Source organism: Lagenorhynchus albirostris, chromosome 5 (assembly GCF_949774975.1).
Source record: "Lagenorhynchus albirostris chromosome 5, mLagAlb1.1, whole genome shotgun sequence".
In the NCBI taxonomy this organism is placed as follows: Eukaryota; Metazoa; Chordata; class Mammalia; order Artiodactyla; family Delphinidae; genus Lagenorhynchus; species Lagenorhynchus albirostris.
This window is the reverse complement of record NC_083099.1, coordinates 115,659,051-115,670,411: the sequence shown is the minus strand read 5'-3', so window position 1 is coordinate 115,670,411 and position 11,361 is coordinate 115,659,051.

The window sequence follows — 11,361 nt, the reverse complement described above, 5'->3', positions numbered from 1 at the left end:
TAATTTTAAATAAGATGGTCAGGGAAAGATTCACAAAGGCTTTAACAAAGACAGATAGTGAGGGAGCCACACAGATGTTCTAACTTGTGGTAGAGCATTTCAGGCAAAAGGAATGGCCAGACCTCCAGTCCTAAGGCAAGTGTGCCTGCTAGGTTTGGGGGATACTCTATCCAGCCAGAAGGAAGGAAAAAGAGAGAGGTACAGACAAAGTGGGGATGTGGGGAGCAGAACTTTAAAGCTTCATAGTCAACCAGAAGGACCTTAGTGTTTACTTCCAATGAGATAGGAATTTATTTATTAACTTTTAACTCACCCGACAAGTATCTAGTGACTTCCTACTAAGTTCCAGGCATTGTTCAAGTCAGAGGAAATACGTTAGTAAACACAGGACTTCAGCTTTCACTCTGAGATAAACGGGGTATCGTTGGAGAGTTTTGAGCAGAGGAGTGACCTGATATGACTTAACTTTTAACAGAAGCCCTGTGGGTGATGTTCTGCATGGAGTGTATATTGGGGGGATGGGAGGAGTAGCAGGAGGTAATAGTCAGGAAAAATTACAATAACCCAGGGAAGCTTAGACCAGGTAGGTAAAATTGAAGGTGGTAGAAAGGGTTCAGATACTGAATATGTTGAATATAGAGATAATAGACTCTTCTGATGACTACCTGGCAGACACTGTGTCATCTAGATTTTGCCCATGCCACCTTTGAGCCACAGTTAGCTAGAAACACCATTCCAGGGCCCTTTTTCTTCATAAAAATGCTGCACCCTCATATCTAACTCACTTGATCATCACAGTCACTTCCCTACGTCATGGCTTGGCTTCCTACTCTCCCATCATAATTTGCTCTATAGTCAACCTCCATAGAGTTCAGAAATCTGAAAACCTCTTCTCTTCAAAAGGACTTGGCTCTTGCGCATGAAAGCAATCCTTAGTTTGGGTACATGCAAAGCTCTTTTTAAATGATCGAAGTTCACTTTCACTTTTTTTTTTTTTTCTTTTGCGATACGCGGGCCTCTCACTGTTGTGGCCTCTCCCATTGCCGAGCACAGGCTCCGGACGCGCAGGCTCAGCGGCTATGGCTCACGGGCCCAGCCGCTCCGCGGCATGAACCCGTGTCCCCTGCATCGGCAGGCGGACTCTCAACCACTGCGCCATCAGGGAAGCCCTACTTTCACCTTTTTTCTAGGCTCTATCCACCCTGCCTCCAATGAAATAGATGCACAAGCTTCAAAGGGTAGAGAGCTTAGGAAAATGATAATTGTTAAGAAACACAATATACAGCAGATACTATTCCAAAAATATTGTCCTTCTGCATGAATAGAGATAGTAGTAGGGGGCTTCCCTGGTGGCGCAGTGGTTGAGAGTCCGCTTGCTGATGCAGGGGACACGGGTTCGTGCCCCGGTCCGGGAGGATCCCACATGCCGCGGAACGGCTGGGCCCGTGAGCCATAGCCGCTGAGCTTGCGGGTCCAGAGCCTGTGCTCCGCAACGGGAGAGGCCACAGCACTGAGAGGCCCACGTACCGCAAAAAAAAAAAAAAAAAAAAGATAGTAGTAGGGCTGGCCTATGGTATTATTATAAAGTACCTTCAATCTTCCTTTTGACCTTCATTTCCCTTTAGGGGCACTGCCCTTCCCACATAAAGAGACCATTCCCTTTGCCTGTACTCTTCACATCTATTCTCTATTCTTTCTTCATTATAGACACTTATAATTCCATTTATGCTAAGATAAAAAATAATTATTGAAGTAGGAAATTTTACCTCCCAATAGAATTTGGTTCTCTGTAGCAAATAAAGTAATGAAACTTAGGAATTCTAATGAATACAAAATAAGTCGTTTTTGTTTGCTTTTTCCCTGCCTTGGGCAAAAAGAATTAGGTATATATCAAGGGGGTTCTTAAACTTGAGACATTATAAAAATGATAAAAGGGTCTATGGAAAATGAATGAAAGTTTACTCTAAAATGAGAACTATATTATATTTTGAATCAAATACCATCACATTGGTGATTAGAATTCAACATAGAATTTTGGGGGGGAACACAAATACTCAGTCCATAACAGTTGCTCAAGCAAGTTGACCATCATCTTCTAAGAGTGGGAAACCAGCAATTTGTCTTAAATGTGGTTTTAATTGTCTGTACCTTAAACTGTACCTTGATATGAGGAAAATAGCAAGAATTTGTCATTAAAGTTTTCTTAGTAATTTGTTAACTTTCTACCACTGATAGACGATTTGTCTTATAAGTAAAATGTGCCATCGTGACCTTAACACTTTCTGTTTTCTGTCAGTGTGATAGTTGATTTTCCTCTCCTCAATTAGGCAACTATTCTAGTGACTCAAAGTAATTTTTGTGACATGATTGACATGTGAAGGAGTGACATATCCCGTTCACTAAAAAGATGCATATTATGAGCAAAGAGGCCTCTGTGCTCTGATAAAGCTAAAAGGAAAAAACTTCTACATTGAGAATTCTCAGGAAGAAAGCCAATAAAAATTATTCCATCCCCATAAACATCATTATAAGCTTTGAGAATAGTAGGGTCATTGTTTATATTAGATGCTTAGAATAAAGACAGAGTTGAAGTAATTTTAAAAATGCAACATATAGTTGAGAAATTAAGAAGCTATTGAAAATTTTAGATATGAGCTGAAAGAAAATAATCCATCCTATTCATCCAGAAGATATCCAGTCACTTTCATCTTGTTTTATATTAGATAATATTTTAAAGAAATGTATAAAATCTACTAAAAGAGGTTTTCATCAGAGGGAAGAGTATTAAATAACGAATTTCCATGCTTTTAAATTTAGGCATGACTTTAAATAAAATAATTTTTAAGGCATAAATCTGTTTAGCCCATGCAGATGTCACAAAATTTAGATATGGGTGTAGAGAAATGCCAACTTGTTGGGATGTGAGGATTAGATACAGTGCATGCCAGCAATGGGAATTCAAGAGGATGTTCTGTATTCCTCTCTCTTACTTCTTTGAAGATAACTTCCCAGCTCAAAATACCTGTGGTATTTAGAGTCAAACGAGTCTTTTACAATGGGCTAAAATTAATTATTCTTTGTTCTTGTGAAGTACCTTTCTTTTGAGGATGTGCAACAGGTCTGTAAGTACAGGAGTAAAATGTACTCACAGCTCCCTCAAGAGAGATGCACATCATGTGAATATTTTATTTCATACTTAATAGACTAAAATACAGAAGTATATCATCCAGACATAAGCAAAACTAAACCAAAGGGCTAAGCGGGGAAATCACACACACACACACAGCCTATATTCATACACATGTGGGTGAGTCTATGTATGTAGAAAAGGAAAAGATTCTGGCTTACTTGTGTACAAGCTCACAGAAGAACAATTCCCAACACTTCTTTATTTCTCTCCCTTCTCTTTTACATGGAAGCAATTCCTCTAGTGCCCAATAAGATTATAACTTGCACAAAAAAAGCTGTTTTTAAAACTTTGATCCATACTTATTTTTTTCTTTTTTAAAATTAACAACATGAATCACCTGTGCCACTCATTTAGGACTTTCATTCAATATAACTTTAAATCAGGCATCTATTATCATCACATACCAATACTATTCTTAAATCGTTGCTGTGATTTGATCTTCTGAAGCAGGACCTGTGTAAAACCTGTGCCACCCATGGAAGTATGAGCTCCTTGGTATGAAAACCAGTCTTTTACATTTTAATATCCACACTAGATATAGTAGGATGCTAGGGTGCTGTTGATAAAAATACTGCATTTTGTTTCATTCATAGATAGGAGGTCACAAGACTGCAGGCTAAATAAATATATAAATCAAGTAGCATTTCCACAGAATTTTTTTCCCTGACACGAAAATATTTGACTTGTATTACTCATCCTATCCAAGTAGCAAGTATAAAAATGTAGATATCCAAACCTTTAAAATAACCTAGAATTATCTGGTTTCGTTCCTAGTTCAAAGAATGTGAGGTAAAGGAATTCTACTAGAAATAGTCTATGAAAAAAAATCTAAATATAAAGACAGACTAGGTAGGTCAGACAGTGACTGGATTTGCCTATCCTCATCCTTCTTTATTAAGGCTTTTCTACTTTCATATGCCAGAAAGCTTATAGCGTTAAAGTTTAACCAACAAAAATTTCCTGACAGAGTTTCAGTTATCAGGCCAACGATCCAGAAGAGGATAAGAGAACTCTGTGTCTCGGTGAGAAAAGAGGAACATTTGGTGTTAAGCATTCAAGCAAATGCCCAACTGTAATGAAAAGCATCATAAAAAATTGAATATACCTGAGGAGATCTGTACCCAGGTTTTGGACCCTGCTGGGGTGCAGCTAACCTTGCATTTCAGCCAAGACTTTTAACATAGATATTTCCCCTTTTAATGGCACTCTAAGAATGCAGCATAAACTCTAATGGTACTTACCTAAAGTGACATTCTGTAACAGAGTGAAGTATGCATAAGGAACCAAAAAAAAAGGTTTCTTGGAAGATGTGGGACTCAAATGGGAACTCAGTGCCCTTAGAAGAGGGTAAGTATCTGAATCAGGAAGACCAAGAGAAATGGCTTCCTGATGTGGCGACCACAGGGGGTAATGAGAGCTTCACGTGGTAACTGGAAGAAAGTCGTGCCTTGTGAATGTGTAAGAAACAGGGTTAGATCATACGGGTGGAACTGAACTGAAGTAGGAGAGTTTGAACTTAATGCAATAGGTCAAAGGGAGTCATTTTATTTTTATGAATCCAGCAGTGGTAGTTTAACTGAATCTACTTACCTTATTCCAGCTCTTTGTTCACTTACAAAGCTTAAACTACTTCTTACTGTCAGACGACTTCCATTTCAGAAATACTAGGGTGTACGGATAAGCAACATGGAAAAATGAAAAACCCCATGAAGTTATCACCCAAAGACTGAACTAATGTTAATTCTCAAGATATATCCTTCGTACATGAAACTTTCTTTCAAGAAAAAGTTAAACATTAAGTCGAGCGTGGGGGGCGGGTGAGGGACTCAAACCAAGCCCAGGAAGTGAACACTATCCCTTCCTGGTCATTTTCCTTATTTTCTTTGAATTTTGAAATACAAAGAAGGAACATGGAATCGGCCATAATGAATAGAAAAGTAAGAAATGCCATTATTTTTAATATTTTATTCAACTTTCTATTTAGCTTAATTTTAATATTATATATTAAATGTCAATTCTATTCCTGGAGCTTGGGTTAATGTAAGTCGTGGGATTCATTCCTTCAACAAATAATTACTGAATAACTACTAATTATGTGTTAGACTAGATAAATAAGACATCCTGTCTCAAAGAGCTCAAAATCTAATACTGTTGAAATTAGCTTCCATTCAAGATCTTTGTCAGACATATGTGGGAATTTATGACACAGCTATGCTTTGTCTTTCTCTGACTAAACTGATAAACATTTTCAAACCTTCTAATTCCCTGGCCAAACTTATTGTCAGTATTAATGCCCCCACTTCTCTAAAACACACTAAATTATTTAATTTGTTGAAGAGGTGAGTGTTTCATTTATTTATTCAGTTACTTCACCCACTTGTATGATGTCCTGTTCTGTGCCAGGGAGGCCTTATGAAAGAGGTCAGTTTTATAAAGACAAGGCAGGGTCCGGCTTAGGAGAGCTTCAGCCTTCAGAAAGCAAACAGAGGAGTAAGTCCAGGTAACCCAGGGTTCTGTTGGATCCCACTGGCAGCGTGGATGAGCTACTTCATTTATTGTACACTAGTACCATCTCAGGGATAGTTGCGCCATCTACTTCTTGAGCAGCTGAAGACTAGAAGATGTGAAGTTTCTCAACTCCAATTCTCTCCTTTAAACTCAGTGTTTACCTCCACCAACAGCTTTGTCCCTCTTCCCTCTTTCCTAAAGCTAAGTTGCCCACCTGAGTGCCAAACTCCATCTCCATCCATCTTCTCAAGGACCTACTTGAAACTATCCTTTCCCTCTCCTACATTTCAATCTCTTTTTCTCTAACCACATTTTATCTTTTCAGTCTATTCGCAACTTATTTCTATACTAAAAAAAATAAAATAAATCTTTTGCTTGTATGCTAGGCCAGTGCCAGGTCCACTGTTTTGGAATTTCTTGTAGGGTCCAGTGATTTAGGAAGTGTATACTGGTGATCAGCACTTATTTCTTCTACAGAAATAGGAAGGACCTTGTTCCGTGCTGGTTTTCTGCTCCACATTCCCGCCCCACGGCATTCCTCTCAGCCTTAACCTGTAAGGACAGTGAATCCATGCCCTGGGGTCCTTTTGCCCAGCAGATTCTTCACCCTATACCAGGTATTGAGTCCATCATAGGCAAGATGCACTGACTCACTGGATCTTTTGATTGTATATATGTATATCTCTGCATTACTGTTTACTGGCTAAACAGAAAGCCTAAGGAAGAGTAACCTAAGGCTGAATTCTAGCCTTCTTTTTCTCTCAACATGAGCCAGGACCAGCTCTCATGGGCTAGATCAGCTCACCTTCTCTCTACTTCTCCTTCAAGCTGCTTCCTATGTCTCTTGTTTCCTTTCACTCCCAAAGGTCTTGAAAGCGAAGTCACATTTACAGGGTCCGCTTCCTCGTCTCCTATTTACTACTCTCTCCCACACGATCTGCTTTTTCCTCTAACCATGCTATTGATAATATACTTGCTGAAATCATGAAAGTTTTCCAAATTGCCAAATTCTGCGACCTTTTCTCTTCTTATTGTACTTGACTTCAATATATCATTTGGGGCTGTTGACAGTTCCACAAGTCATTAAATTCACTCTTTCCCTGCCATCCATTTATCTTAATTTTCCTAGTACATCTCATTCTCCTTTGCTTTCTTCTCTTTTAGCCCTTCCTTCTGGAACATGTTTTTTCTCAGGAGTTTGTGTTTGTTCTAATTAACTTCCCACTTCACATTCTTCTTGGGTCGTATCATCCATAATTTCCACTGCTGATAATTCATAAATCAAAATCTAGTTCCAATTTTTCCTATCAGTATTCTATTTCTAACTCTGTATGAGCCATAGTAATCTAATTGTTCCACAGTTACAATTATGTACTGAACTGTGGCTACCCCAAACTCATATGTGGAAGCCCTAACCCCCAATTTGACCATATTAGGAGCTATCTTTAAAGAGGTAATTAAGATATAATGAGGTCATAAGGGTAGGGACCTCATCCAATAGGACTGGTGTCCTTGTAAGAAGAAGAAAAGAGACCGTGGATGTGCACACACAGAGGAAACACCATGTGATGACACAAGAAGCCACTGGACCTCACCGTTTATCCAGTATTTAAAAAAAGGGAAGCATAGAGTCATCTCTTTTCCTTACTTCCACATCTAAAAAAGGACAGAAACTGTACCATTGTGGTGAGGAGTACAGGCTAGCATTACCATTTGCTAGCTCTAAAATCATAGCAAATTTGTGTTCTTTTGTTAATTGCTATTCTGACAGGTGTGAGGTGTGGTTGTGGTTTTGATTTGCATTTCCCTGATGATTAATGATGATGAGCATCTTTTTTTTATGTGCCTGTTGGCCATCTGCACTTCCTCTCTGGAAAAATGTCTGTTGAGTTCTTCTGCTTATTTTTTAACCAGGGTGTTTGGTTTTGTTGATACTGAGTTGTATGAGCTGTTTATATATGTTGGATATTAACCTGTATCCATCATAGCATTTGCAAATATTTTCTCCCATTCAGTTAGGTTGTCTTTTCCTCTTGGCAATGGTTTCCTTCACTGTGCAAAAACTTTTAAGTTTAATTAGGTCCCATTTGTTTATTTTTGCTTTTATTTCCATTGCTTCGGGAGACTTACCCAAAAAATATTGCTACTATTTATGTCAAAGAGTGTTCTGCCTATGTTTCCTTCTAGGAGTTTTATGGTTTCTGGTCTTACATTTAGGTCTTTACCCCATTTTGAGTTTATTTTTGTATATATGGTGTTAGCGAATATTCTAATTTAATTGTTGGTGAGGATGTGGAGAAAAGTACTTTATTTTTTTTAACATCTTTATTGGAGTACAATTGCTTTACAATGGTGTGTTAGTTTCTGCTTTATAACAAAGTGAATCAGTTATACATATACATATGTTCCCATATCTCTTCCCTCTTGCGTCTCCCTCCCTCCCACCCTCCCTATCCCACCCCTCTAGGTGGTCACAAAGCACCGAGCTGATCTCCCTGTGCTATGTGGCTGCTTCCCACTAGCTATCTATTTTACGTTTGGTAGTGTATATATGTCCATGCCTCTCTCTCGCTTTGTCACAGCTTACCCTTCCCCCTCCCCATATCCTCAAGTCCATGCTCTAGTAGGTCTGTGTCTTTATTCCCACCTTACCCCTAGGTTCTTCATGCCCTTTTTTTTTTTCTTAGATTCAATATATATGTGTTAGCATACGGTATTTCTTTTTCTCTTTCTGACTTACTTCACTCTGTATGACAGACTCTAGGTCCATCCACCTCACTACAAACAACTCAATTTCGTTTCTTTTTATGGATGAGTAATATTCCATTGTATATATATGCTACATCTTCTTTATCCATTCATCTGATGATTGACACTTAGGTTGCTTCCATCTCCTGGCTACTGTAAATAGAGCTGCAATGAACATTGTGGTACATGACTCTTTTTGAATTATGGTTTTCTCAGGGTATATGACCAGTAGTGGGATTGCTAGGTCGTATGGTAGTTCTATTTTTAGTTTTTTAAGGAACCTCCATACTGTTTTCCATAATGGCTGTATCAATTTATATTCCCATCAACAGTGCAAGAGGGTTCCCTTTTCTCCACACCCTCTCCAGGATTTATTGTTTCTAGATTTTTTGATGATGGCCATTCTGACCAGTGTGAGATGATATCTCGTTGTAGTTGTGATTTGTATTTCTCTAATGATTAATTATTTTGAGCATTCTTTCATGTGTTTGTTGGCAATCTCTATATCTTCTTTGGTGAAATGTCTATTGAGGTCTTGTGCCCATTTTTGGATTGGGTTGTTTGTTTTTTTGTTATTGAGCTGCATGAGCTGCTTGTAAATTTTGGAGATTAATCCTTTGTCAGTTGCTTCATTTGCAAATATTTTCTCCCATTCTGAGGGTTGTCTTTTGGTCTTGTTTATGGTTTCCTTTGCTGTGCAAAAGCTTTGAAGTTTCATTAGGTCCCATTTGTTTATTTTTGTTTTTATTTCCATTTCTCTAGGAGGTGGGTCAAAAAGGATCTTGCTGTGATTTATGTCATAGAGTGTTCTGCCTATGTTTTCCTCTAAGATTTTGATAGTTTCTGGCCTTACATTTAGATCTTTAATCCATTTTGAGCTTATTTTTGTGTATGGTGTTAGGGAGTGTTCTAATCGCATACTTTTACATGTACCTGTCCAGTTTTCCCAGCACTACTTATTGAAGAGGCTGTCTTTTCTCCACTGTATATTCTTGCCTCCTTTATCAAAGATAAGGTGACCATATGTGCATGGGTTTATCTCTGGGCTTTCTATCGTGTTCCATTGATCTATATTTCTGTTTTTGTGCCAGTACCATACTGTCTTGATTACTGTAGCTTTGTAGTATAGTATGAAGTCAGGGAGCCTGCTTCCTCCAGCTCCATTTTTCGTTCTCAAGATTGCTTTGGCTCTTTGGGGTCTTTTGCGTTTCCATACAAATTGTGAACTTTTTTGTTCTAGTTGTGTGAAAAATGCCATTGGTAGTTTGATAGGGATTGCATTGAATCTGTAGATTGCTTTGGGTAGTAGAGTCATTTTCACAATGTTCATTCTTCCAATCCAAGAACATGGTATATCTCTTCATCTACTTGTATCATCTTTAATTTCTTTCATCAGTGTCTTATAATTTTCTGCATACAGGTCTTTTGTATCCTTAGGTAGGTTTATTCCTAGATATATTATTCTTTTTGTTGCAATGGTAAATGGGAGTGTTTTCTTAATTTCACTTTCAGACTTTTCATCATTAGTTTATAGGAATACCAGAGATTTCTGTGCATTAATTTTTTATCCTGCTACTTTACCAAATTCATTGATTAGCTCTAGTAGTTTTCTGGTAGCATCTTTGTGATTCTCTACGTATAGTATCATGTCATCTGCAAACAGTGACAGCTTTACTTCTTCTTTTCCAATTTTTTTCCTTTTATTTCTTTTTCTTCTCTGATTGCTGTGGTGAGAGTGGGCAACCTTGTTTTGTTTCTGATATTCATGGAAATGGTTTCAGTTTTTCACCATTGAGGACGATGTTGGCTGTGGGTTTGTCATATATGGCCTTTATTATGTTGAGGAAAGTTCCCTCTATGACTACTTTCTTCTGGGTTTTTATCATAAATGGGAGTTGAATTTTGTCAAAAGCTTTCTCTGCATCTATTGAGATGATCATCTCGTTTTTCTCCTTCAGTTTGTTAATATGATGTATCACATTGATTGATTTGCACATATTGAAGAATCCTTGCATTCCTGGGATAAACCCCACTTGATCATGGTGTATGATCCTTTTAATGTGCTGTTGGATTCTGTTTGCTGTATTTTGTTGAGGATTTTTGCCTCTATGTTCATCAGTGATATTGGCCTGTAGTTTTCTTTCTTTGTGACATCTTTGTCTGGTTTTGGTATCAGGGTGATGGTGGCCTCGTAGAATGCGTTTGGGCGTGTTCCTCCCTCTGCTATATTTTGGAAGAGTTTGAGAAGGATAGGTGTTAGCTCTTCTCTGAATGTTTGGTAGAATTCGCCTGTGAAGCCATCTGGTCCTGGGCTTTTGTTTGTTGGAAGATTTTTAATCACAGTCTTAATTTCAGTGCTTGTGATTGGTCTGTTCATATTTTCTATTTCTTCCTGGTTCAGTCTCGGCAGGTTGTGCATTTCTAAGAACTTATCCATTTCTTCCAAGTTGTCCATTTTATTGGCATACAATTGCTTGTAGTAATCTCTCATGATCTCTTGTATTGCTGCAGTGTCAGTTGTTACTTCTCCTTTTTCATTTCTAATTCTATTGATTTGAGTCTTCTCCCTTTTTTTCTTGATGAGTCTGGCTAATGGTTTATCAATTTTGTTTATCTTCTCAAAGAACCAGCTTTTAGTTTTATTGATCTTTGCTATCGTTTCCCTCATTTCTTTTTCATTTATTTCTGATCTGATCTTTGTGATTTCTTTCCTTCTGCTAACTCTGGGTTTTTTTTTTGTTCTTCTTTCTCTAATTGCTTTAGGTTCAAGGTTAGGTTGTTTATTTGAGATGTTTCCTGTTTCTTAAGGTAGGATTTTATTGCTATAAACTTCCCTCTTAGAACTGCTTTTGCTGCATCCCATAGGTTTTGGGTTGTCGTGTCTCCACTGTCACTTGTTTCTAGGTATTTTTTTA